Source organism: Protopterus annectens, chromosome 5.part1 (assembly GCF_019279795.1).
Source record: "Protopterus annectens isolate FY-2018-M chromosome 5.part1, PAN1.0, whole genome shotgun sequence".
Lineage (NCBI taxonomy): Eukaryota > Metazoa > Chordata > Ceratodontiformes > Protopteridae > Protopterus > Protopterus annectens.
In genome coordinates, this window is record NC_056736.1 from 346,552,080 (window position 1) to 346,567,959 (window position 15,880).

Below are 15,880 nucleotides of genomic sequence, written 5' to 3' on the forward strand. Positions count from 1 at the left end.
TGATTTGTCTTTTCTGGGTACCAGGAAAATTCTGGAATAGAAACCTTGTCCCTTTTCCTCTTCTGGTACTGGTTGAATAGCCCCATTGTTCATGAGGGACAGTACTTGTTTCTGGGCCTTTGCCCGCTGACTTGGGGGCAGGTCTGGCCATCCATTTGGGATTGGCAACATGTGGAAATGAAATCTGTATCCCTGGGATATTATATTTAAAACCCATTTGTCCTGGGTTATAAGTTGCCAGTTTCTTGCATGAAGTGCCAGTTTCCCCCCCAAAGGGGCGGCTGAAAGGTAAGTGCTTGGTAAGTGTAAAGGGAAGTCATTGAGACTGCTTTCCATAGGGAGGTGCCTTGTTGTTTCCAGATTTGGAGGAGGAGGCACCCCATTGCTTTGCTCTAAAAGTCCCCTGTGACTGAAATCTGGAGCCTTTGGAATGTCTGGGTTTGACTTGAGTGGCTCTCAAAGGAACTGGAAAGGACCAGTTCTTAGTAGGCCAGTGCCTACTAAATCTGGGAGGTTGCACTTGTAAGAAATCTTTCACAGTTTGCATAGATTTAGCTTTATCTTCCATCTTTTTAAAAACTTCTTCAGCCTTATTACCAAAGTGATGGTTCTGTTGTAAAGGAGCATCCAACAATTTTGCTTTAACATGATCAGGCAGAGTTTGCTCTTTGAGCCAAGCATGCCTTCTTAGCACAGACCCAGTTACAGCAGCCCTGCAAGAGGCCTCCAAAGAATCAAAACCACATTGCAAAGTATGTTTTCCAACTTGTTCAGTTGAATGCAATAAATCCTGTAAATCTTTATTTTCCACACATTTAGAAATTAACATCATTTTCTGTTTAAGCAGTCCCATGATATGCTGTTGATATTTAAGCATATGAAATTGACAGTTTAAAGCCTTGATTGCCTAGGTTGCAGAAGTGTAAACCATCTTACCCCATCTATCCAGTGCCCTGGAATCTCTATCAGAAGGTGTAGGATTTTTAGCAGTAGAGGCCTTAATGCCCTTGGGACCCTGAGAAATGGTTTCAGGATCTGCAATAGGATTTTTAAAAAAGAATTTGTGGGAGTCAGGAACCCTGTAGTATCTGTCTGGCTTACTAGGAGCCGGAGGCAGAGAATCAGGAGCCATACTATATTCTGAAAAGACATCATCAACAATGTCTAAAACAGGAGGAATAGCTAAAGGCTTATGCTGAGGAAGAAAAATAAAATTCCTAAGTCTCTTTTTAGATTCAGAGAAATCCTGAAATTCCCAGTGGAAATGTTCCCTTAAGGTATGTAAAGTTTCCCCAAAAGAAAAATCCTCAGGGGGAGAAGCAGAAGGGATGGAATCTTCTGCATCAGAGTCCTCGTAAGTAGATATAGACAAATCCTGTTCATTAGAAGAGTCAGAAGAAATAGAATCCTGTTTAGAAGATTCATAATCAATGTCTTACCTAGACCTCTTAGAAGGGGGGGGGGGGGTTGGCTACCTCTGATCAGAGTAATTAAGTCTTCAGCCATTTTTATCATTTGCTTTTTAGGCATAGGGGTCTGCACATGTGGCCCAGTCGTCGGTTTTTTAGACATAGATTTTGATTTTGGCCTTAGTTTTTAAGATGGCGTTGGTCTAATGTACAAATTTGTAGGCCTGAAAACACCCTCAGAAGCTGGTGCCTGCACAGCGGCTCTGGACTCATCCAAGGTAGAGACATCCGCGAGTTCCATAATTGAAGCATCTCGTGGCATACCAGAATCCGAATGGATCTCAGTAGAGGCCTGTGAATCAGAAGTAGCGGGTATCAGGGGCTGCAAAAGCGCCTCACTGAGTACCGGTGAACTGGTGACTGGCTTAGGAGAAGCTTCCTCATCAGTTTTGGACCTCGACGGCCTGTCTCTGTCTTTTTCTTTGCGTTTTTTAGGTATTCCCGTAGTTGGATTGCTAACCGACGACATTTCTGGATAATTAAAGTGTGAGCCAAAATATTTAGAAGCAAAAATAAACTGACGTTTAATAGTGCGTTGATTAAATTTAGCACAAAACTGACAGCAAGGAACATTGTGGTCAGGGCCTAGGCAAGGAATACAGTACAAATGAAAATCCTTATGAGGTATTTGCTTCCCACAAGTAATGCAATTATTAACTTTTACTGACATCGATAAGGAGCAAGAAAAAGTTTCCCCAATGGGGTACTTAGCTTTTTAGTTGAAGACTTCGGTTCTGAATCTCGAAAATGAAAACTTCAGGAATCGGCCAATCGGCACTTGCAAACTGCTTCTGCTTCGTGCACCGCGCATCAAGAAAGACTGATGTAATGGCATCGGCTGCATGTTTTATACCCCTGACAACCTGACGTCATGGAAAAAGGGACAGCAACCGACGCAGGACCCAAGACTTTGTTAATCAGGCCGACTGAGGGCAACCTGCCAGCAGATTACCCAAATGTAATGACAGCAACAGTGAAACATGAAGAACATCCTGCAACTATCCATAACTGTGCAAATGGACCATGCAAACTAAGTTATAATAAGGTTTGCTCTTTGCACTCATTATCTCATAATCAGAAGTTTCTAAAATTGTTTGATTATTTGACACATGTACATACCAGTTTTGTAGATAACAGCCACTGGATAATTCCTGTGTCACTTTTATTTGCTTTCATTCCTGATAGTCTCTGAAAAAGCTCATTACACAAAACAACTCTTCTCTTCACTAGGTTTACAAATTTCAGTCTGCTAATCTGGTAGATGTAATGCAAATAACCAACCAGAGATCCATAACCATTTCAATAATTAAAAACAGTACAGTCATTCAATAAAACAAAATCTATATTTTTGATAAAATTATTAAATGCAACTCAATAGCCAAGCTGTGTATATCATTTATAGGAGTTAGATTGGAATCAATGTTATCTGATGTTCTGAAAGAAATACAAGTGTTAAATCCTCGTACCAACATAAATTATGGTCTCCTAAAAACTACAGTATTAAGCGTCAGTGCAAAATAGTTAGCTTTGATTGAAATAAAAGTATATCAGTACTGCTATGGTCCACACAGCACTCAGATGATTCAGTTATTGAGAAAACACAAATCCATTTTCACATGTTTTCACTTGTTATTCAGTTTAGCTGCATTCCAACAACCACAATTTAAAAAAAAAAAAAAAAACGAAACTCCAAGGATGTACACTTAGACAAAGAAGCAGATATCTGCCAAGCAATAGAGTGAATTTTATTAGATTGACTTTTTAAAGTAAATTCTTGTGGATTTTTATAGAGTTCTCCTTGCATCAGTGAACCAGTCGTGCACTTTAAAATCCAGCCAGTTAGGCATGCGAGTTTGCATGGTTCACTGCAATCTTATGTCATGGCCAATGTGCATAACAGTCTTCTTCTTTCAGCTTTTCCTGGTTACGGGTTGCCACAGTGGATCACCTGTCTGCTCATGATTGGCAGTGGAGTTTTACAGTGTTGAGTTGCCAGCCAGGTGCCCGACCTTGCAAAGAAGGCACACATATGCCTACGGCCAATTTAGAGTGTCCAATCCACCTACAGCATGTCTTTGGGATGTGGGAGGAAACCCACACAACCACAGGGAGGACATGCAGACTCTGCACAGAAGGCACCCCAGCCAAGGATCGAACCAGAGAACCTCTTGCTGTGAGGTGGCAACACTAACTGCAGCACCACCGCGGCCGCCCACCAGTAGAGTGTTAAAAGTAAATAATGCTACTTCTTTTTCTCCTTTCAGCTTTTTCCCGGTTAGGGTCGTCACAGTGGATCATCTGTCTGCTCATGATTGGCAGTGGAGTTTTACAGTGTCGAGTTGCCAGCCCGATGCCCAACCTTCCACAGAAGGCACACATATGCATACACTCACACCTAGGACCAATTTAGAGTGTCCAATCCACCTACAGCATGTCTTTGGGATGTGGGAGGAAACCAGAGCACCCGGAGGAAACCCACGCGACCACAGGGAGGACATGCAGACTCTGCACAGAAGGCACCCCAGCCGAGGATCGGACCAGAGAACTAAACAATGCTACTAATTCTACTAATTAAAAAGGTCCCACAAAACTGAGCAATCACAGATATAACTTTTTTTTAAAAAAGATAATAATAATAATAATAATAATATAATAAAAAACTGTCTGTGACACTCATTCTTGACTATCCCTAATCATACTAAGCTGCATTTATGATGCTTAGATTCTCTCACCAAGTCATTTAAATAAGTGCACACTGCCGACTGCTATAGCATGCTGCTAGTGTCACCTGGTAAGGCTGTATGTTTGTCATTACAGATTATTACTAAGAAGGATATGGCAAAGAGTACAGCAGCATTTCACAGGACAAAATCATACATTTTATAGCCTGTTTGTTTTTATTTTATTCTTTTCATTTCCCATCCTAAGAAAACCTGATTCAATGCATCATCCTTTCTTAGTTAAATTACATAATTGGATCAATACCTTGAACATTCAGTGTGTCATTTTTATTTAATAAATAATCATTCTGACTTGTCCGAACTTTAGCTTTGCAGATAAAACATACTGTAGTAAGGTCACTTGTGTGCTAGCTTATTCATGGAGGATGATTCCCATATTTCATTCATAAAAATTGTGCATGCCAGTGAGAAGATTCTTGGATTGGCATCTGGTGCTCAACTAAAAGCTGACCTGATCAGTTTAGCTACTGAAATACTAATCTCTGTTTATGCAAGTAAAATGTTAATAAATATGCTGGCAAGCAAGTCTTGACTCTTTTTTTTCTCTGTCCATGCAGCTTGTCACCTGTGGCTGTACAACCCCTCAGAATACATCTGTATGCAGTAGAATCCAGTCTGTATGTCTGTCGATGCCCTTGTATCTAAGTATACTAAATTAAAGTCAGTGTACTTCAGAGTAGGGAGACTACATCAATCTGTGCAAAATGGTAAGTCTTCTGTACTCCTAGATATCCTAGCCTTGGACTTAACTTTTAAATTGTACATATTTTACTTATAGACAAATCCCTGGATTCAGCAAGCTCTGCACAGAGTGCAGGAATAGTGCAAGAGCTGCTGCACGCAATATGGCCGACGAGCAATCCAGAAACGAGCTCCCAGGACGTGCACAAGCGCTCCTACACTATTCCTGCATGGACACCACTGCTATATGGTAATTACCCCATTTGCTGGTGAAAACCATGCAAATGAGGTGAATTAGCAATCCAGGAAACAGGCAGGCGTTTGAGCAGGAATAGTGTAACCTGCAGAAATGTATTCGGTTATTAACCGAATACATTTCTGCAAATTACAAAACGGAGGCATGACAGCTCCAAAGAAAGCATTTATTCAATGTAGTAGGCATGCCAATGGCCAAGTATATGGCCATTGGCATGAGAAGTAGTTGCAAAAGTATAAAAAATAACTTTAATTTTTTTTGCCAATTTCGGCCGTTTAAGCGTAGGGCAGCGGTGCGCAAACAGGATCAGCCCGAAAATAAGAAAAAAAGTTGGAAATAAGCTTTTAAACCCAAATTAGCATTTTGTCATGATAGTCAATGGCATGCATAAGACAATAATACCAGGGAATAGTGGTTGCTAAGGGGGAAGTCTCAGTGTGACTGTGGTAACTATGAATTAGCATTCTGTTGTATGCAACTGAGGAGACTGATACTGAATCACAGATTTCCTCTCAGTGTTAGCTTGCACCCAACCATGTAGGTGCAGCAACACCATGGTATAAGTATGAGGTAGATGACCTCATAAGGGGGAGAGTAATGCATGCTGTAAGCTTATTGGGGCTCTGTGGCCCGTGTTTGCCCTTAGCTAAGCACAGCTAAGGAAGAGGTGTTTGAGGCTGCCTGGCAGTGTTTACATTGCCTAAACGGGTGTGCGTGCCATGTACCAGGTTTAAAAAATAAATAAATAAATAAATTAAAAAACAGGAAATAGTAGCTCTGTTCTCATCTGAGCACTGGGTATGCGCGCCGTGGCTTGGGGCTTAAATGGGAAGGCAATGGGAAGGGAAAACAGCAGTAGGAAGGCAATCAAGGAGAACTAGTATAGCTGGCAGGTGAAATGTATCAGAATCAACCAATTACACATGGAACAGCCTAGCACACTACTATAAACTATGTAAACACCTTCCAGTTTGTTTTTTCCACAAACTCTACACCACCGGTGTACACAGGTGGGGAAATTTTGCCTGACAAAACTAACAAAATGATAGGGGATGCTGTTGCTCTCATACATTAATATGTGTAAGAGGCTGAGGGTGGTGAGGATGTGAATGCTGATGACCAACCCACAGTGAGGTGAAGGGGAAGAGTGTACAGACCCAGGGTAACCTACCAGGGGCTACATGAGCTGGAGATAGTGGAGCGCTATAGGGTGGACAGGGACATTCTGCAGCAAATTGTTGAGCTGTGCCAGCCACGCCTCACACACAGAACCAACAGTGGGGAATCCATCCCAGTGGATACCAAGGTATATGTAGACTTAAGAATACTAGACACAGGTACCTTCCAAAGGGCAACTGGGGATATCATGGGTATCTCACAGGAATCAGCATCCAGGGTACTCCACCAGTTCCTGGATGCCATGTCAGCACATGCCGGTGAGCACATATATTTCCTCAACACACTTGAGTTGTTGACCAGCAATATGCGTCTCTTCCACCAAATAGCAGAATACCCTGAGGTAGTGGGTGCTATAGACTGCATGCACATACACATCAAAGCACCACCCGGTGAGCGGGATAGGGTCTACATAAACCGCAAGGGATTCCCCTCTATCAACTGCCAGGTTGTGTGCAATGCCCAGGGCATTATCTTGAATGTGTGTGCTGGGAGCCCTGGAAGCTATTATGACTCCCACATCTGGCATATGACACAGCTGTACCAGTTATTTGCCAGTGGGGACATCCCATATGGCCACCTACTGGGGAATGCTGGTTACGCACTGCAGCCGTGGCTGATGAGACCCATCAGAAATGCACACACACCCGAACAAGAACTCCATAATAAGGCACATGCACAAACCAGAATCATAATAAAGCATGCATTCGGGATGCTCAAGTCATGGTTCCGCTGCCTGGACTTATCCAGTGGAGTCTTTCAGTAGTCTTCAGCTACATGTGCACAAATGTTCATAGTATGTGCCATGCTAGAGAATATGATCCTGCAGAAAAATCTGCAGCAGGAACAGCACGGGGCAAGGCCACGCAGCCCCCCACCATTGCCAAGGCCATCACAGGCACAGAGGGACTCAGAGGAGGAACAACCTGAGCCTGCCCATGTAGGCAGAAGGAGGCATGCCCAGTATGCCCAGGCTTTGGCAAAGAGGCAACGCATAGCAAATACACTGACATGGTAGGGACCCAGGCAATGACACCTCTCTCTGACTCAAACATACAGTAAAAGGGATTAGTAAACCAACACAGCTGAAATGGAGCAGGAAAAACGGTACTTCAAACGACCAAAAATATAAGGAAATTTATTAAAGTTTGTTAAAATAAAGCGCTTTTCGTCTGGTTTAATGACACAGACTTCTTCAGACAATTACTTCTAAAAAAGGCTTGCTATATATACACACAGTTACAAGGAGAACCCAATCAACAGGCAAAAAGCAATTAAACAATTAAGCAATGAACTACTACGTACTGTTTTTTAAAATGGCAGCCACAAATTCATAGCAGCAACAAAAAGTGATGCGTTAGCATTTGTTACTAAAACTATTTTGTCAAAACCACACCTATTAAATTAATATAACTTTGACTTCAGAAAAGCTAAAGACAAAAATGTAATTATATAATATTGACTATAAGAAACAGTAAAAAGTTACAAATGTTTAAACATATTTAAAAGTAATGACATTATAAAAGGCTTAAGTGAATAAAAAACTAAAAAACTAAAAAATTAAAAAATTAGTAGGCACACAAGCATGAATGTTATTCACTTAAGCGTTTTATAATGTGGCTGCCTTTTTAAAAAACAGTACGTAGTAGTTCATTGCTTAATTGTTTAATTGCTTTTTGCCTGTTGATTGGGTTCTCCTTGTAACTATGTGTATATATAGCAAGCCTTTTTTAGAAGTAATTGTCTGAAGAAGTCTGTGTCATTAAACCAGATGAAAAGGGCTTTATTTTAACAAACTTTAATAAATTTCCTTATATTTTTGGTCGTTTGAAGTACCGTTTTTCCTGCTCCATTTCAGCTGTTTTGGTTTACTAGTTCGTGTTTAATTTACTTGTCTTCTTAGTTTTTATGGCATCTGAAACAAGAGTCAGTGAAGGTGATACAACATTCGTGAACACACCAGAAATACTGAATAATCCACCCAGTGTTGTTACATCGCCCATCGTGGTTAGACCTTCCTGTCACAATGACAGTCTTGATAGAAACTGTAACAACATTTTGGACTCTCTTATGCATCGTATGGACATGTTGCTTGATCGTTTAGTGAAATTGGAGAACCACCAACAAGCTAAAAATTGTGCCTTTGTTTCATCCAACTGCACAGGGCAGTCCTGTAACTGTTTTAGCCAACAATGGCACGAATAGTTCTTTACATTTACAGAGCTTTACTGGAGCTGGCTTGGCAGGAGGACCGAGTCTTAAGTGCGGGCAGAGGAGTATTCCGGCCAGCCACTTACCTACTTCTGATGATGCTCCTGTACTTGCAGCACCAATTCGACCAGGGGCAGTACAGTTCGACTCGCCTGTAACGTCTAATAGCAATTCGACAGTTACTAATGGCAACAACGTCGAACCTGTCTCTTTAAGAGCTCCTTTCACAACTACAAATCTTCCTTTCAATAACATTAACAACACTGAAAGCCTTCCTGACATAAAACAATGGATTACCAGTAATTTTTCTTTCACTTCAAGTTTGAATGCAGAACAGCTCCAGTGGTCTGATACTAACAGTGAGTACATAGATATTACATACAACTTGAATTTACTGGACAAACTCTTGGTTAAATTAAAAAAAGACTCAACTGGAAATTTCATATTTCCAGGAGTGCCTTAAACGCAACATTATTCCTAAAGGTCTGAAACATTACCAGTATCCCACAGGCTTAATAACGAACTCAGCATTTCATAAAGACTTGTTAGCATTATTTCAACAACAAGGTGTTGACTTACTGACATTAATGATTAGGCACTATACCTTGTCTGTGGAGTCTCTAAGTCAACAAGTTGCTGATTTGGATTTCAAAATTAAATCGGACCACCAATTCTTCCGGTACAAATATGAATATAGCAGACTGTTTGTCAGTATTGACCAATATCTTGACAGACTTAAGAATAATAAAACTAAAAAGATCGACAGGGATGTAAAGGCATATAGTGAAGGAACTGCCTATCCTCCTCCACCACAAGCGCAAGTTTGGAAATGCCCAGGAGATCCTCCTCAACTCGGCGTCAACAACAACACTCAGGCACTACCCACAAGGAACAACTATGAGAATAACCAAGCCCCCATGGTCAACAATTCACTTGGCCAAGATGTAAGCTTGGAGGGGTCTCCACAGAATGAGCCTAGTGTTTTTGTTAACCAAGCTCCTTGTCATTACAACTTAAGATCTAATACGTCTAATTTTTTAGGAGCGAGACCAAAACAATTCACAAACAGATCGAACCAAGTAGCGAAAAGGAATACGAAACAATACAGGAATTAGATTCACCATCTGTCGCCCTTGCTGCTAATTCTTCTGATACCCTCACTTGGCTTTCGGTTCCACCTGAACGTGACTACAACCACCTTGATGGTTATGTACCAAACTTAACTGTAAGTAGTGTCATTTGTCAAGACGGTCCTAGCTTTTTGGTACCACCAGAGTTACCGGTCATTTTGATTAATGTTGAAAATGACTTTAAAGTATACAACTACTCTACAGTTAACATAACCCAAGACCAAGTGGAACTTTTTGCAAAAGGTCACACGTACGTCCCTAACCAAAAGTTGGATTTAGCTCGAACTATCCTAGATATTAAACTGTTTACTAGGAAACTAAACTTGAATTTATTGTTCTTTGGTAATTCTACTTTTAATGTAAACCCTTATAGAATTCCAAGTGTCTTTAACCCACCACTGCATCCATTATTAAATATTTTCGAACAACTATGCGAACTTGACATTCGTCAAAAGTTTAAGTTCGGTCATAATTTTCCTTCATTTGCTAACAACATTAAAGCTGAGAAGGAATGTATAGACAGCATTAGATTTAATAATGTTAGAATATGTAAACCAGACAAGGGTGGGGGTTTAGCTATTTTTGACAAAGACAATTATGAGTCAAGAATGCTCCAACTCTTGGATTGTCCCTCTTACTCACTTAGTTCGAGATCTGAAATTAATGGCGCTTATAAAACCATAAAGGACAGTATTGAAGAGATGTTCATTGAAGGCCGAATTGACCAGAACATCTTCAACTTCATGAGTACATCTTACCCAAGATTTCCCTACTTGTTTGGAATACCTAAATTGCATAAGGACGTTGTCAACCCTCCAATGCGTCCACTCTTGGACGGTAGAGGATCACCTATGTACCCTTGTGCAAAAGTGGTAGATGTCATTCTACAGAAATACTTGGTGAAAATCAACCACATATGTAAAGATTCTTGGTCTTTTCTTGACAACATTAAAAATCTCGTCTTTAGCAGTAACTACAACTTCCTCACGGTTGATGTTAAAGACCTGTATACATGTATACCACACGACATAGCTTTGGAATGCATCAGTCAATTTATGAGAAAGAATGGAGATGAAAATGTTGAGATATCTTTAGTCAATGAATTATTGGTCTTGATACTTGAGAACAACTACTTCATGTTTGCTGACAACTTTTATCTACAACAAGTTGGCGTTGCCATGGGTTCACCTTGTGGGCGAGTGTAGCTAATTCAGTAATGGCCAACTGGGAAGACCTCTTTGTCTTTAACAATTGTAGCTTTAGTGACAGGTTCATTTACTACACCTGCTACCTCGACGACATCTTTATAGTAGTAGACGGTGACGCCACAATCAGTGAACAAATTGTAGATTATTTGAATGCGACTACTAATTTTCTCCAGTTCACATCTACTTTTAACACCATGTCCATTGCCTATTTGGACATTCAGCTGAAGAAAAACATTGAACTTCAGAGACTTACAGCTAGTATTCATAGAAAGAGTACTTACTCAAACTCTTTCTTGCATTATACAAGCTGTCACCCGTATCATCAAAAGTGAGCTGTGGTCAAAGGCCAACTAGTCAGAGCAGCCCGTATTGTTACGCTTAACCAGGATTTCCTCGATGAATGTACTTTTAATAAAAACATGTTCCTTCATCGAGGATATCCTGACAGCTTGGTCGGCAACATTGTAGAAGTGGTCCAAAAACGTGATAAACGCATTTATAAACCTATTCTAGACGAGGTCCACTTCGACCAACATACTATTCTTGACTTAGATCCATATCCTTCTCAAAGGTCTAAATCTATTTCTGACCCACTTAACGAAAGCTCTATGTTTATAACAACTTACAGTACAAACAGTAGGGATTGTCTTGAGATTTTATACAAAAATTGGGCGGTACTTATGACTGATCAGGGTTTGTGTCAGAAATTAGGGATCAAACCTAAAGTGATTTTTTAGGAGAGCAAAAAACTTAAAAGACTTGTTTGAGTGTCAAAAGAGACCTATAAGTAGAGTAGTGGGTATGTATAAATGTCAAAGTTGCAATTTTTGCAAGTATATTACAGAATCTAATAGGTTCAAACTTGAAGACTATACTTACAACTTGAAATATAGGGTCAATTGCAACTCGAAAATGATGGTCTACCTGGCCCAGTGCGCAAGTTGTCTTGCATTTTATGTAGGCAAGATGGAGCGCCGTCTCAGAGACCGCATTTACGAGCATTCTTATGCAATTAGAAAAAGTAAACATGACAATGCTCTAGCAAAACATATCTCTCTTTTTCCCAACCATTCCTTCAAATTCATGGTCATCGACCAGGTTATAGCAAGTGAAAGAGGTGGTCCAACAGGTTTTAAATTAGAGGAATTAGAACTGCTTTGGCAGATTAGACTTAATGCCTTCAACGCCCCTGGTCTCAATGAAAACTGCTCAATAAGCAGTATTTTGAAAATCAAGAGTTTATGTAGATGACAAGTTTGTTTGTACAGGTCTATTGTTAGTAGACTTTTCATCCTGGTAAATGCTTGTGTGCCTACTAATTTTTAAATTTTTTAGTTTTTTTAGTTTTTTATTCACTAAAGCCTTTTATAATGTCATTACTTTAAAATATGTTTAAACATTTGTAACTTTTTACTGTTTCTTATAGTCAATATTATATAATTACATTTTTGTCTTTAGCTTTTCTGAAGTCAAAGTTATATTAATTTAATAGGTGTGGTTTTGACAAAATAGTTTTAGTAACAAATGCTAACGCATCACTTTTTGTTGCTGCTATGAATTTGTGGCTGCCTTTTTAAAAAACAGTACGTAGTAGTTCATTGCTTAATTGTTTAATTTCTTTTGCCTGTTGATTGGGTTCTCCTTGTAACTGTGTGTATATATAGCAAGCCTTTTTTAGAAGTAATTGTCTGAAGAAGTCTGTGTCATTAAACCAGACGAAAAACGCTTTATTATAACAAACTTTAATAACTTTCCTTATAATTTTGGTCATTTGAAGTACCGTTTTTCCTGCTCCGTTTCAGCTGTGTTGGTTTACTAGTTCGTGTTTAATTTACTTGTTTTCATACAGTAAAAGGGATGCCAGATATTACACTACCTGTGCTTTACCATGTATAGGGAGTGTACTATGTGCATCTGACATAGTCAGCTCTCCAGCACCATCCTCAATACTGGCACAGCCACAAGGTAAGTCACTCTTCCTATCAATTGCTGAATGGAGTAGTATGTTCTGATAGTTGTATCTATTGTATGGATGTGACCATGCAAGAGAATCGAGTGGCTGAATGAAATGGCAGCAGATAGTGTACACCTATATGGCAGCATGAAATCCATAACAAATACTGGTGTCAACATAATAGGGAGTACTAGACAATGCGACAAATCCCACTGCAGTACATGTGGTGGCCCAAAAGTGTGTCCATAGGACACACACATGCATGTCAGTGAGGCTCACATACCCAACACCAGCCTCAGCCAGGGGTCTATTTTAGAACATCAAATTTTCAAAACTTCTAATGTTCTAATATCGACCCCTAGTCAGAGAAAGCTGAAAATATCAAAGCAACAGAAAATCAAATTTTTTCCTAGGGAAAGAATTTGGTTGTCTGTTTCTGTTGCTTCGGTATTTTCAGCGCTGTGGTAGAAAGTTACGGGTCGGGTTCAGGTAAGTGTGCAATTGAGTGCGGGTTAGGTTAGTTAGGGTTAGGGTGTGGGTTAGGTATGGGTGCGATTGTGTGGTCGTGAGGGTTAGGGCGGGTTAGGTGAGTTAGGATTAGGGCGCGGGTTAGATATGTGTGTGATTGTGTGGACGTGAGGGTTAGGGTGGGTTAGGTGAGTTAGGGTTAGGGCACAGGTCAGGTAAGTGTGCGATTGTGTGGACGTGAGGGTTAGTGTGGGGTAGGTGAGTTAGGGTTAGAGCGTGGGTGTGGTGAGTGTGCGATAGTGACGGACCTTAGGGTTAGGGTTTGGGTTAAGGTAAGTGGATAGGTAATGGTGTGTGTATAGTTTAGTGTAGGGTTAGGTGTAAGGTTTTAGGTGTATGTGTGTGGATTGCTGTTTGTTTGGTGTGCTTGTGTTGTATGTATGTGTTTTGGAACAGCAAATTTTTTCCCTAGGAAAAAATTTGCTGTTCTGTATGTTCGATGTTTTCAGCTTTCGCTGAATAGAGGTCGATATTAGAACATTCGAAGTTTTGAAACTTTGATGTTCTAATATAGACCCTCAGCCAGCAGGACAGGTGAAGATAAGTATAAAGAAAGGCTGGGCTAAGGCCTCCAATTGATGGCAATGGTGAACAGCACCCTCCAGACCTACACAGACAGACTACAACAGGTCTGGCAGTTGTATGTTAGTTCTGAAGGGTAAGACATCTGAAACTGAAATGTAGGTCAATAAAACCTAAGATCTGTACTCTACTGATATGCTTCCAGTCTGCATGATAGGTCAGAAAACAAAATGAAATGGAAGCCAACAGAGTACCTGAAATACCAGTACAGGCATAGCAAATGTTTAACGTTGTCAGGTGTGCCCCCCCACCAATCCTATGTAGAAATGCAGTAACATGTATGTGTGGGTTTAATAACAGTGGAGCACTGATTACCTGAGCTGGCCCAATCTACTGAATAGAGTGTTGCATGTGTTCAATATGCAGGGGTCCATGTGTTAGGTTGTTGTGTGTTCAATATTGTCTGGAAGTGGTCAGCATGTAGGCATAGAGGGTTGTGTCAAGTTGGCCTATGACCAGTACTGTTGATGACAGTGCCATGTTCCAACTGCAGTGCCAACCACAATGCTTCTCAGCAATACCCATGTCAGCAGTCATCCATACTCACTGTCCAGATGTCAATATCTGTCACCGTCTAAAAGATGGACATGCCATGAATGTGGGCCCAGACATACACACAGTACACAGGTGGAAGTACCCTAGCAGAGTACATAAAATGTAACTGTCAATTGCACACACCTTTGGAATTGTAAACACAGGTTAGCAGCACATTAGTTGTCTGTGTAGTTTGGAATACTGATGTAGTCTAGCCATCAGTGGCAGACCACAAAAGGCACAGTTATGAAGTAATGAGAGACTGCCTATGTCCTCACACAAGGTAGCATAAGGGGAATGTCACAGTTATATCTGCGAGTCAGCTGCAAGAAGCTTCCATATCACACATGCACACAGCTCACCCCACCATCAGCCACAGGTTTATCACAGGTCATATCCTTGCTGTTGGGAATGAGTACAGTAAGATCCCCACTTCTGTATGGGAATACCCACAGAATACAGCATGATGAAGAGGTGTCCCATGCAGGTGTGTTTCTAGCTGGAAGCAGCACCCTGCCAGCATCCAGACCAAAATTAATATGGACAGGAACTATTGCCATTAACACCTCGCACACTTACACTGTCACCCCAAGGGAATCCAGTGACTCACAGCCTGGGAATGTAGGAGTGACAGAATGCACTGGCCTGCTACAGATAGCCTGCATCACTACCAAATGCCCTACAGTCCTCTGTCAAAGGCCTGTGCCTCAGCCATAGTGCCAATGCATGTTATCTCATGGGGTCCCAACTAACAACATAACACAGTCAACAGAACACAAATGCAAGGCCATGTTGACAATTCTCAGTAGCATGTCCACCATGGCCTACTGCATGAACTGTAGATCAACCCTAAATACCACTGGGATGAAGGGACAACTATAGGAATACTTCTCAGATATCGCTCACATAATGTTAGGAAGAGGATAGAATGACAGATTGGGGGGGTGTAGAAGCATGGATGTCATGAGTGTGTGAAGTCTGAAACTCTGGTGAGTACCCATACTACCCCTGCTTGCAAACCCAGTAATAGGTGGCTACAAACCTGTTCGTAAACCACGATGTGAAGGGGAACTGACCAGATATATGAGGCCTGCCACTGGGTAACCTGAGTGAATCTGTGCAGCTGAGAAATATGGCCACAGCAGGATATTGCCATTCTGTTACATCGATATATGTACAAGAAGGGGATCCTCAGCCACCAAGGTGCTGGACCATTTACACAGACCCATCAGCAAGTGTCTGCAGCTACCCCTCCAGAATGGCATGAGTGTGCAAGAATATGTAGGCTGCAGACCACAATACTGGACACAGCTTCATTCATCTTGTATTTCTCAGGAAATAACTGTGAGCAAATAAGTATATCTGTCAGTAGTTGATGACATAATACATCACAGTGTAAAACAGTACATA